Below are 12188 nucleotides of genomic sequence, written 5' to 3'. Positions count from 1 at the left end.
GGCAGCTAAAGGAGATGCTGAAGGAGCCTCCCCGTGGTCTGGTCCCAGTGCCAGGAGCTTCCCCACCTCCCTTAGCTACCGGGACCTTGAGAGGCTAATCTGAGCTGCAGACTGAAACCTAGGGATTTACAGCTTAGAAATACCCCTTTCTCAGTGTGTATCTGGGTGCATCCGTGAGCTTCCACGCACGTATGTGCGAGTGTGTGTGGCTCTGCATGCTTACTTGCATGTGTCTGAGTATGTTAATAGTCATCATCTCTATCTGAGCCTCAAGAATAGGCAAAACTAAACTTTGGTGAAAGAAATCAGAACAGTGGTTGCCTCTGGGGATATTGACTGGAAGAGGGCCCCGAGGGAACTTTCTCGGGTGATGGAAATATGTGTACCTTAATTGGGATGGTGGTTACACAGGTGTTTCCATTTATCAAAAGGCATTGCGCTGAAACACTTAAAACGTGTGCATTTTATATGTGTAAATTATACCTCAATAAATAAGAGCATATGGGGGAAATGATCACTTATGTGATCTCATTTACTGAGGGCTAACTAACCACGTGCCAGGCACCGTTCTGGGTGCCTTACAGGTGTCTGTCGTTTAATCCTCACAGCAGCCCCACGTAGCATGCTGTATGTACCTTGTCTGGGGCTCTTTCTGTGCAGGTTTATGCGTGGTTCACAGAGCACACACATATACTCCTTCATCCCCAAACTTGAGGGTCCCAGAGGGCAGGCACGAGGATGCACATATGTCCACAGAGAGCAGGAGGGTGCACGTGCGTCCACAGAGATGTCCACAGGAATAGATGTCTGCTAGCACCTGTGTGCTACATGCAGGAGCATCGCTGGACCACGCTCCATGCACTGTGCCATAGTTAGATGCTAACAGCATTCCAGGCCCCTGGTCTGTGTAGACATCAAGTGCTGTTTCAGACAACAATGGCAAGAGATAGACAGCCAGCCGCCTGTGCCAGGGAGGAGTGTGGACTCCTGGACTCCAGGCAGTTAGCATCTCTAAAGGGCGTCTTGGCTGACTGGTGGCTAATTCGCAGACATGGTCCCATTAGCCAAACGCAGCAGGTGGATGAAGGGCCTCCTCCAACAACTTATGAGCCACTCTTGGCTGCAGGTTTTGCCCTGGGAGGAGCCCACACTTTAAGAGTATAAACAGAGCCTGCCTGTCCGAGCCAGCCCTGCCTCTGTCCATTCCACCGCCTTGTGAGCTGGGGAGGGCATGGAGGCTCAGAGAGGGTGAGCAACTTGTCCAGGGTCAAACAGCTAGCAGGCCAGCGACCCAGGAACTTGCAGGCATGTGTGTCTCCCACGACTGTCAGGCACTGACATGCAGCTTTCATGATTTCTTCTTGCCATTTCCTTTCACTAAAGGTACTATTATTTTCTTAGTATTTTTCCTGTAAACGACCCACTTATTAAATTTAAGTAAGTTTATTTTAAAAGGAATCTGCTATTAATGGAAAACCAATATCAGAATCTAAATTGAGGTAGACTGACCAACCTTCCCTGTCCCCATTTGCCTGGGACTGAGGCAGTTCCCTGGACATGGAACTTTTCAGTTTTAAAATTGGGATGGGCCCAGCAAACTGGGTTGCGTTGCTTACCCTAAATGGAAAGCAAGTTTAAAAATGCATGCTGTGAAAACGAGCTAGATTATTAAACTGTAACCTGCCACAGTGGCCTGCCACAGGCTCTGAGCCTGGAGTTTTAGACTTGGAGCCCCTCTTTTCTGTAGTCCCCCCACAAGTTCCAGGGTTCACTCTGATTGGCTTGATTCGGTCATGTGCTCAAACGGAGCCAATGGTTGCTGCCAGGGGAATGCACCGTTCTGATTGGCCAGGCCTAGAGCTAGAGGTGGGCTCAGCCTCAACCAAGCCACCTGGCTCCAGAGCAGAGGGACAGACCGTTCCTCTAAAGAGTGAGGGTATTTGTTACCAAGAGGAAGCCCTCCAGGCAGACATGAAACAGCAGATGACCCGTCCATTCTTGCAGGAACAATCTCCTCTTGCTCTCCCAGGCCCTGGTTCCCAATCTGCTTCTTTCTCCCTGTGATCCTTTCTCTCTCTGGGCCTCGGTCTCCCCATCTACAAAATGGAGGGTTGAGGGAGGTTAACTTGAATGGTCTCTAAGAATCTTCCCGGCTTTGACATTTTGAGATTTGTCTTCCCTGGAACAATTATTATTGTTGTTTAGTGTGTTACTGTTTTTCTCCCTTTCAGTTGCTCAGAGATAGATGAGAAATGGGGAGGTCATATAGCATGAAGAAAGGAACATAAGGCATTTCCAGATTCAAATCCCAGCACTGACACTTTCTGCCTCTGTAATTTTGAGCAAGTCAATTCATTTTTCTGAGCCTCAGTTTCCTCACCTCTAAAATGGAAGAATGATAGTATCTATTTAGAAAGGTCACAATGAGGATTAAAACTGGTGGAAAGTCTTTGGTAAAAGAGATATGTCTGTAAGGATGCATTTGGGGGCAAGAAAAAGAAAACCAAATCAAACTGGCATAAAAAATGAAGGGCATTTATTGGGTGGTGTAGCTGAAAAGTCTCAGGGAGTTTTGATCCAGGGGTAAAAGAGGGGTCACAATGTCTTTTCAATGTCTATGATTCATTCCGCTTTGCCTTTCTCTGTGAGTCAGCTTTGCTCTTGGGCTGGCCCCCCCTCATAGGAGCCCTAAAAGTAATTCTAGGCTTCACATTTGCACACCATGTCGTCCAGAAGAAAAGAGAACTCCCAGCATTCCAGCAAAAGTCTCAGAAGTCAATCTCACTGAACTAGTTTAAGTCACACGTCACACTGAGCAATCTCAGTGGCTAGAAGATGCAATGTGCCTATCCTGGGGGATGCAATGTGCTGATTGGCTTATCCCTGGGGCAGGGGCGGAGTCAGCTTCCTGAGGACCAGATGGATCTCACCTGACCAGGAAGAGGTTGGCAAAGGGAAAATGCATGCTGGGAATGATGCAATCAGATATTGAAGATCACCCGAGACTCTAATGATGACAGCAATGAAAGGGCTGGCTCTCAGGGATATCTCCTCTTGCCCTAAACTAGCATTTACACAAGGGGAAACTGAGGCTCAGAGAGACGAGGTTCCGGGTCGGTGTCACCTAGAAAATGTGCACTGAGATCTACCTTTGTCTGGGTTTCTGTAAGACCGCACTGAGATAAGAATAATGCTTTAAGAAGGAAAAGAAAGACTAAAGCGCATTGTACGCCTACTCCGTGCTAGATTTTCTATCCCCATCATGTCATTTAATCCTTGTAGCCACCCTGGAAAGTAGTCTCTGTCATTGTGTTACCGAGTCCGAGCTCGCTCTGCTCGCTGCACAACAGGCCAATGAATCAGAGATGAGGTGTTGAGACAAGGAATACAACTTTATTCGGAAAGGCAGCAGACCAAGAAGATGGCAGACTAGTGTCTCTGAAAAACCATCTTATCTGGGTCTGGAGGCCGATTTCTTTTATAGAATCAGAGAGGGAGAGGTGGTGAGGAAGTAAAGTAAAAGGGCCATCAGTCTTGCAAAACATCTCCTGGAATGTCCAGCCTCAGTGAGGGGATGTGTTCATTTCTTCTTTCTTGCAGCCTTTCACAGGTGGGCAGGATTCCCTGAGGCAGGCCATTATGTATGATTATAATAACAAAATCAACGAAAGGCAAAGGTTAAAGTCAAAGAAACAGATCGAACATGGAGTCCGATTTAGCTCTTCCTGTTACAATTCCCCACTGTCAATATCCATTCCACAGTCTTGTGGAAAAAGGGGTGACAACGTTCTAACTGCTCCGTCAGATGGATCTTTCTGGGAGTGTCCACCACTGGTGTCAGTGTTCCAAATGTTGAGATTTGTCTTTTGTTCCGCTTTGGAAGTGTCTACTTTACACCTGCATACTTAAAAATATTCACAACCTAAAAGTTGAGACTTATCAGGAATTTTGAGGGCTTCAAGCCCAGAAGGCCACATCTCAAGTTAAGGAATTTAGCATTTTTCTTTGTATGGGAAGATACAAGAGTCTGGGCTCACTGAAATCATTTCTTTGATATGCACCACAGCTATCTGGGGCCTGTACCCTGTATTTTCACATCCTGAGTTTCCTCAGGGCTCACCATAGGGAGTGGCTGCAGTCTGATGGCTGCTAGGTGGCAGGTATTCTCCTCCTTCCTGAGTTTCCTCAGGGTTCACCGGCTCACATTGGGAGGGCTGCAGTCACCCATGACTGATCCTCTCCTCCTGGTCAGGAATTTGACCAATATTTGGGAGATATTTCATGATAAGATTTTGTCACACGGTGCTGGGAGGCTCATCCCAGGTCAGGGGAAAATTCTTGATATGCCACTGTAGGTGCCAATTTTCAGATTAGACCCTATTGGTAATTAAAGATTCTCTGGATCCCCTAATTATGATCCAGGAGACATTTTCCCTTGTTGCTTCTTCTCATACTTAGAATCATATTATTACAATTATTTTATGCTATAAAAGTGATCTATTTCCTTAAGATGTTTAGCCATAGAAGTTTTGTTGGAGGCCTGGTTACACACTGGGTACTGCAAGAGACAACGATCTTATAAAATAGGATATAAGCAATGCAGCTAGTAATATTGACAAAGACAGTACAGTGGGGAGACACAAAGCCCAAACAATTCGGAAATAAAGAACAAATTAAAACAATGATTAGCATAATATCAAGTCCACAGGAGAGCCAGCTGGAGACAACAAATTCTGGCAGGGTCAGGTAGAGAGAAAAAGATAAATGTTTCGTCTTTGTTTACAAAGGCATACTTTATCAACTTGTTGTAGGTCATAGCACAAGAGAAAAAGTTTTTCCGAAAAACAAAGATTAAAAACAATATATTTCCCAAAGTCGTAAAGTTATAAATCATATTTACCAGTTTATTCAGTCTCATGTAATTAATTCCCGTTGATCTGGATGAAATAGTCAGGTTTCCCATTAGTTTTGTCATTTGTTACCCAGTCCAGTGATATTATCTAAAGGCTATCAGAAACTTGTATTTCTTAAAAAGTTCCTTTTTATCAGTCTTCTTGAAAATCTTCATTTTGTAAAAGCATCGGGACAAAACTTAAAATGGCATGGATAAAGATTTGAGTACAACGTAATTAGCAGGAAACTTGGATATACCATTTTAGAATAGCTAGTATAATGATTGATAACATATCAGGACATATCAGATGTTAGGGATTCCATATAAATTTTGGAATATCTATATAAATGACATATCTCCACACACTGTAATCTAAGGTTCATCTCCAATCACTTGACAATGTTTTTGAAGCAATTTAACATATCAAATAAACTTAGTTTGACATCTTGTCTCTGAGATGTCTCAGAGATGTTCTTTCAAAGTATCCCAGAGTCAGCTGGAGGCTAAAAAGCTTGAGTCAGATTTTGATATTTGGGAAGTTTGTCAAAAGTGTCAAAAAGGTTTTAAAACACAACAGGATTGTAGGTCACTGTGAAACGGTACTTATCCATTTAACCAAAGTCACAAAACGATTAAAAGAAAACAAATACGGATCACCTAAGGGCACAGAAACTTATATAATCTGTCATCAAAAGAAGCACTTCTAACAGAGAGAGATCAAATTCCAGTCTTGTATTAGCTTACTTAAAAAAATCCATTTACTTAGTTAACTTCAATCTAAATTTTGTTAATCCTGACCATGTACAAAACTTTCTCAGTAAAAATGTAATTCCATTTCTCATACCTTCTTAACTGAAAACACACATTTCACTGTACGGAAATGTTTTATTATTTTCAGTAGCTTTAATTATATATTTAAATTAGAATCCCTGACTCTTAAAAACCTTAATTTCTAGTGACAACAAAGAGGCAAGTAATAGTTACCAAAATCTGGAGAAACTATTTTAGATGAGTTTTAGAACATAAAAATATTTTTAGTTTACCTAAAAGCTCTTATCTCATTTATAATTACTTTAAAATTTCATCATATCAAGTTACTTTTCTTGCTGACAAATTTGCAACAGATATAACAAGATTTCATTTAACTTCTATTAGACCTAGGTGCAGTGAAAGTACTATACTTAATGTTGATGGCTCTGAAGACATGTCTATATTAATTAGATCAACAAACTTAAACATTAATACCAAATATTAATTTAAATATTTTCCAGTTCAAGTGAACATGAAACTCATTTAGCTTAATATCTCTTGTATTTAGAATTATTTGGTTTGAAAATGCTTACCTTTCTTTAAGACAATTAAATAGAGCTCATTGACAGACTAACCTCAGCAATGTTATCCAAAGACAAAAACACATACAAACACACAAACAGAGAGACATCATAGTGCTCATTTCAAAATTTCAGCCCTGGGCTTCCCTGGTGGCGCAGTGGTTGAGAGTCCGCCTGCCGATGCAGCGGACACGGGTTCGTGCCCCGGTCCGGGAAGATCGCACATGCCGCGGAGCGGCTGGGCCCGTGAGCCATGGCCGCTGAGCCTGCGCGTCCGGAGCCTGTTGCTCCGCAACGGGAGAGGCCACAACAGTGAAAGGCCCGCGTACTGAAAAGAAAAAAAAAAAAAAAAAATTCAGCCCTGAGTCAGGCACGGCAGTGTGAAATCCATCAGTTTACAAAAGAGGTTGGATTAAAGTTGGGTTTCTGGCAGATGGAACAAATCAACTCCCTTATCTAGATGGCTAAACCCTTTCTACTAATATTTATGGAAAACAAGTCAAGTTCTAAATTACCGTACCCTCTTTTTCAAAATTTGCATTTTAAAAAGATGGCAGAGATAAAGGTTTCTGAGAAGACCAGATAGAACATTTGTATCTCAAAGATACAGGCAAGTTTTTCCTAGGATGACTTTGTTTCCCCTTTGTTTAATATTTACAAGCCTCTTAAGATCACCCGTATTTATTAGAAAATCAATCAACTTGTTCCCCACTGTCAATGTTACCCGGGGCTCCTGTGGGGAAATCAGAATTGTACGCCTCAAGTCCAAGGGAGTCCCTTGGCCTCTTACAGGATATCGGGTCAAGAGAAATTGTCCTGCTGCAGAAGTGGCTCCCGGTCCAAATTGGGCGCCCTGTTGGGTCTTAGATGGTGATACTAAACCAGGTCCCTGTGCCCCGGGGGGGTTACCATAGAAACTTCTATTTGATCCCCACAGGTAGGGGAAACAGGAGGCAGTGAGAATATGTTGGCGGCATGGGGTGGCGGGGGGAGTTGGAACAACTGCTGGTGCAGCCTACTCGGCCACTGGAGGAGCTGGATAGGCTGGAGGGGGGGGTAAGTTTTGAAATAACGTGTCCCCACTCTCATTTTCTCCCTCTTCCCTTGTAGAACAGGTTTTCCTTTGTGTTTCCTTTTAGACCACAGCACCATTAGGGGGCAGCCCTCTGACTCCTTTTCCCCCTGATGCAACAGCATAAATGCTCCTACATTTGGAATCTTATCTCTTTTCCCTGCTCTTTTGCAGAACATTGTATAATAATTGAGTGAGTCATTCAGGGGCCATCGTTCTTCTGATCCTAACATATACTGGGTCCACACCCTATTACAATAGTACATCATGTCTTTCTTAGTCATAGGCTCACAGCTGTTTTGCCCATTTAACTAATATACGCCCAAAAGGGTTCTCCGTCAGGATAAATGGAGTATTTCCCATTTTTATAAGTTTGATAACACAAAAGATGCAGACAGAGCCCAACACAAAAGGCACAAATTCTAGCATCGATGCACACAAAACCAAGACAAAACCAATGAACCAGTTCCCAGATCGGGTAGACTTACCCTGCAAAACCAACGAACTAGCTCTCAGCAAACCGGTTCCCAGAATCAGGTAGAGTCCAGCAACAATTCTCCCCTCCAACAGGGTACCCCAACCAGACTGGCTTGTCCCGTAAGGCAAAAGCCCCGATTGAGGGGGGAATATGTTCCCGGCGTGCACACCGGAGCGACTTACCCTCCATAATCTGAGTCCGTCAACTTGTAGCCCCAAATGGAACCGAAGTTCCTCAGATGGAACCGAAGTTCCCCAAATTGGAACCGAAGTTCCCCAGATGGAACCGAAGTTCCAGAATCGAATCGAGCCTGTCAACTCGTGGCCCCAAATTGAAGTTGGTCGGTTCCTTGCTTCAACTGCCAAGTGCTGGGCCAGCTGGTGCCGCTTCAGGGAACTTTGAAGGGACGATCCTCAGGGCAAATGGTCCTGGCAGCTGCTAGGGCCTTGCCCCAGTATTCCCTGACCGGGGCCGGCTAGCCATGAGCAGCAAGGCTCCTGGCTGGCTAAGCCAAATTTGTTACCGAGTCTAAGCTTGCTCTGCTCACCGCACCACAGGCCAGTGAATCGGAGACAAGGAATACGACTTTATTCGGAAAGCAGGCAGAATAGTGTCTCTGAAAAAACATTTTATCTGGGTCTGGGTGCCAGTTTCTTTTATAGAATCAGAGAGGGAGAGGCGGTGAGGAAGTAAAGTAAAGGGCCATCGGTCTTGCGAGACACATCTCCTGGAATGACCAGCCTCAGTGAGGGCATGTGTTAGTTTCTACTTTCTAGCAGCCTTTCACAGGTGGGCAGGGTTCCCCGAGGCAGGCCATTATGTATGATTATAATAACAAAAGCAACGAAAAGCAAAGGTTAAAGTCAAAGAAACAGATCCTACGTGGAATCTGATGTACCTCTTCCCTGTTACAATTGCTCCCATTTTACAGAAGTGAAATGTGACATTGAGCAAGTTGAAGTGACTTGCCCAGGGTCACGTGCTAGGAGGCAGTACAGCCGGGGTACAAAGCTGGCTGTATTTGAATTCCCACCAGAAGGACACTTGCATTTCGTGTGTACCACCTGTGTGCTAGGTGCTTCCCTGGCCACCATCTCATACTTGAGGGGTCAGTGGGTCTGCCCCCATTTTGCTGAAACCCTGTCTGCCTGTGGGAGGGGCATGTTCTCAGGAGATATCAGAGATCCCCTCTTGCCTTCCAGACATGATCTATTTTTCAAGTTGTCTCTGCCAGCGGTGAATCTGTGACTTCTTCCTCTTTCTTTATCCTGCTCCCCATACCCCTCCCCCGACCTTTTCTGGCCTGGCAGCTCCCAGCTGGGAGCTTCTGTGTCTTCTAAGTTCCTGGGACCTAGCCCTGGGGCTGGCTGAGGAAGATTTTCTGGACACCCAGGCCTCTGTCGCCCTGGGCCCCAGGGCTCAGCCCCGCCCCCAGCTGCCCCCTCCTGGGCCCCTCCCCAGCACTGGTTTTGGGCCAATGTTTGGGCTGCTATGGCCCAGGCCAGGCTCGAAAAAGGAATTATTTCTGTCTCCTTGCATAGTTCTCAGCCCAATTCCCAAAATGGGAAGTGGCCTGGGAGGTGGGAGGCCCTCCCCACCCCAGCTCCAGGGGAGGAGGGAGGAAGGGAAAACTTGGCAGAGCTGTGAGAAAGGTGGGGCCCAACAAGGACTCCACACACCATCCCCAAACACACACACACACACACACACACACACACACACACACACACACAGGACAGCCCTTCTGTAACTCTGCAACCTGTAAAAAGTAGGAAGCTTTGGGGTGTTCCCAGGTCCTGGCAATGTGTCTGACGTGCTTCAGAGGGAGAAAGGGCTCCTGGGATGGGGCAGGGCATGGTGAGGATAAAAAGGTTGGGGAATGTGTGGACCCCACGCCCAGAGCTAGAAGAGGACTGGGGTTAAGGAAAGAGGAGACACAAACTGGAAAATTGCCTCCAATCCTGGCTGGGGGATGGGCAGCTAGCCCACCCAGAATGCTTTGCTCTTGACCGCTGAGCCTGGTCCTCCTTCCTCCTCTTCCGGGAAGCCTTCCCTGACTGTTTAGGTGTCTGTGTCAGGGTCTTGCGAAGGGTGTTCAGATCCCCAGTTGGTTATTCTGTGACCACCTGTCCCATTTCCCAGCGTCCCTCACAGGGTCCAGTTACTACCCTGCCTGGCCTGGATCATAATGACCAGCTGGGTCACTGGCCGAGGAGCAGGTTGGGTCTGACTGTCTGATTCACCCACCACACCACTGGCTGGAGGAGGAACGTCTGAATGATTGGCTTGGCGGTTGCCTCTCTTCCTGATGATCTGTCCATCTAACTAACTGGTTACAAGCCTAGGTCACTGTTGGTCTGTCTGCCTTCCTGCCTGGGTGTCCAACTGACTGGATGAATGGTTGTCTGGCTGTGTCTTTCTGTCCACCTAGGTGTCTACCTGACTCACCTGTGCGGACTGAGTGGGTGATTACCTCTTTGTCTCCAGACTGACTGAGTGGTTGTGAAACTGAATGGCTCCCTGTGTGATGACACTGTGAGACCTCTGACTGAATGGATGATTGAGTGACCATCTGTCTGTCTGCCTGTCTGACTGACTGTTGTATCTAACTGGATGCGTAACGAATTGTCCATCTCCTTGTTTAAATGCCTTTATGAGTGTCTGACTGTCTGTCCGTCTGCCTGTTCCGCTTGGTTGTCTGTCCCAGTGGCTGAGTGACCACCTGGTGGTCTGCCTGCCTTCACGTCTGTCTGACCGGCTGACAGCCTGTCGGGCTGCCTGTTTTCCAGGGTGTTCGGCTGTGATTAGAGAATGGCCAAGCCTATCTCTTCAGCTCCTGGTCTGACTGCCCGCCCGGCTGTCCGTCTCCCTGTCTGAGTGGCAGGAGGGCGGACGGCCTGTCTGTCAGTCTGACTGCTGGCGGCTGTCCGTCTCCCTGTCTGAGTGGCAGGAGGGCGGGCAGCCTGTCTGTCAGTCTGACTGCTGGCGGCTGTTGTGTAACAGATGATAACAGGATGCCTCTCTGTCCATCTCCTTGTCTCACTGACTGACCGTCCGTCTCTCGGCCTGACCGTGTCCCTGATCAAATAGCTGAGTGACTGACTCATATCTGCCTGTCTCTGTGTTTGACTGACAAGATGGCCGACAGGCTGACTGTTTCTCCACCTCCATGTCCCACCAACCGGCTCACTGGATATTTGACTCTTGACTCCCCAACTAGGACACAACTCACAGGCTGTCCTAGGTAGTGGTGGGGTTTGAAGGACGCGCAGCTGGCCTCAGCAACCATGCTTCCCTCCTTCCCCCCATGTACCCCCATGTACCCCCCATATACCTCCCCATGTACCCCCATGTACCTCCCCATGTGCCCCCATATACCCCCCATGTACCCCTCCATGTACCCCTCCATGTACCCCCATGTACCCCCCATATACCTCCCCATGTACCCCTATGTACCTCCCCATGTACCCCCATGTACCCCCATGTACCCCTCCATGTACCCCCATGTACCCCTCCATGTACCCCCATGTGCCCCAATGTACTCCTCCATGTACCCTCCATATACCCCCCATGTACCTCCCCATGTACCCCATGCACCCCCATGTACCCCTCCGTGTACCCCCATGTACCCCTCCATGTACCCCATGCACCCCCATGTACCCCTCCATGTACCCCATGCACCCCATGTACCCCTCCATGTACCCCCATGTACCCCTCCATGTACCCCATGTACCCCCATGCACCCCCATGTACCCCTCCATGTACCCCATGTACCCCTCCATGCACCCCCATGTACCCCTCCATGCACCCCTCCAGAAGAGGGAGGGGAGTGGGGTGGACAACGCAGCACCTGCTCCATCTCCAGGATCTCACATGGTCTTACTCTGGGGGAATGAGGAAGGTGATGAATGTGTGCTCCTCACACCGTCCCCCACCCCCATTTTCAGGGAACCCCCCCCCCAGGGGCCTGATGGAGGAAACATCATTCTTCAAGGAGACCACAGGGACATGCTCCCAATGTGTCACATCGTGCCCAGGCCCTGCCACCCTTGGAAGGGGGGACCCTTTTCAAATCTTTACACTGTTGTTGTTCAGACACGGGCTGATTCCCAGGCCCGGAGGCAGATCCTGGCCATCTGAGGGGCAGACAGCTGCTGCTGCTGGGGAGACAGGTTCCTTCTGCCAGCAGGCCTTCTCCACCCGATGGGGACTCCACAGCCCCTCAGAATCAAGCCAGGCTCAGAGGGGAGTGGGTAATGCTTGGCGGGGAAAATGAGGGCACTGTCCTTTCCTGCGGGCGGCATTTCCTCCTGATAATAGAATTTTGCCCAGCTGCTGGGTGGCTATCTGACCTCCCTTCCTTAAAGACAGAGTTCTGCTGATGAATTTTATTTCAAGATAAATGTGTGCATG

General features: G+C 47.5%; 1 protein-coding gene across 1 annotated transcript in view; it reads left to right on the top strand.

The window, feature by feature from the left end:
* The window catches only part of KCNB1 (potassium voltage-gated channel subfamily B member 1), a 101783-nt gene that overhangs the window by 24971 nt on the left and 64624 nt on the right, over positions 1 to 12188 (top strand). The gene's annotated exons all lie outside the window — the stretch shown is intronic.

The sequence above is a fragment of the Delphinapterus leucas genome, chromosome 15 (assembly GCF_059928025.1).
Source record: "Delphinapterus leucas isolate spDelLeu-1000000601 "Yukka" chromosome 15, BTC_Dleu_Yukka2, whole genome shotgun sequence".
In the NCBI taxonomy this organism is placed as follows: domain Eukaryota; kingdom Metazoa; phylum Chordata; class Mammalia; order Artiodactyla; family Monodontidae; genus Delphinapterus; species Delphinapterus leucas.
Note: the sequence above shows the minus strand (reverse complement) of the source record. Positions and strands in the feature narration are given on the sequence as shown.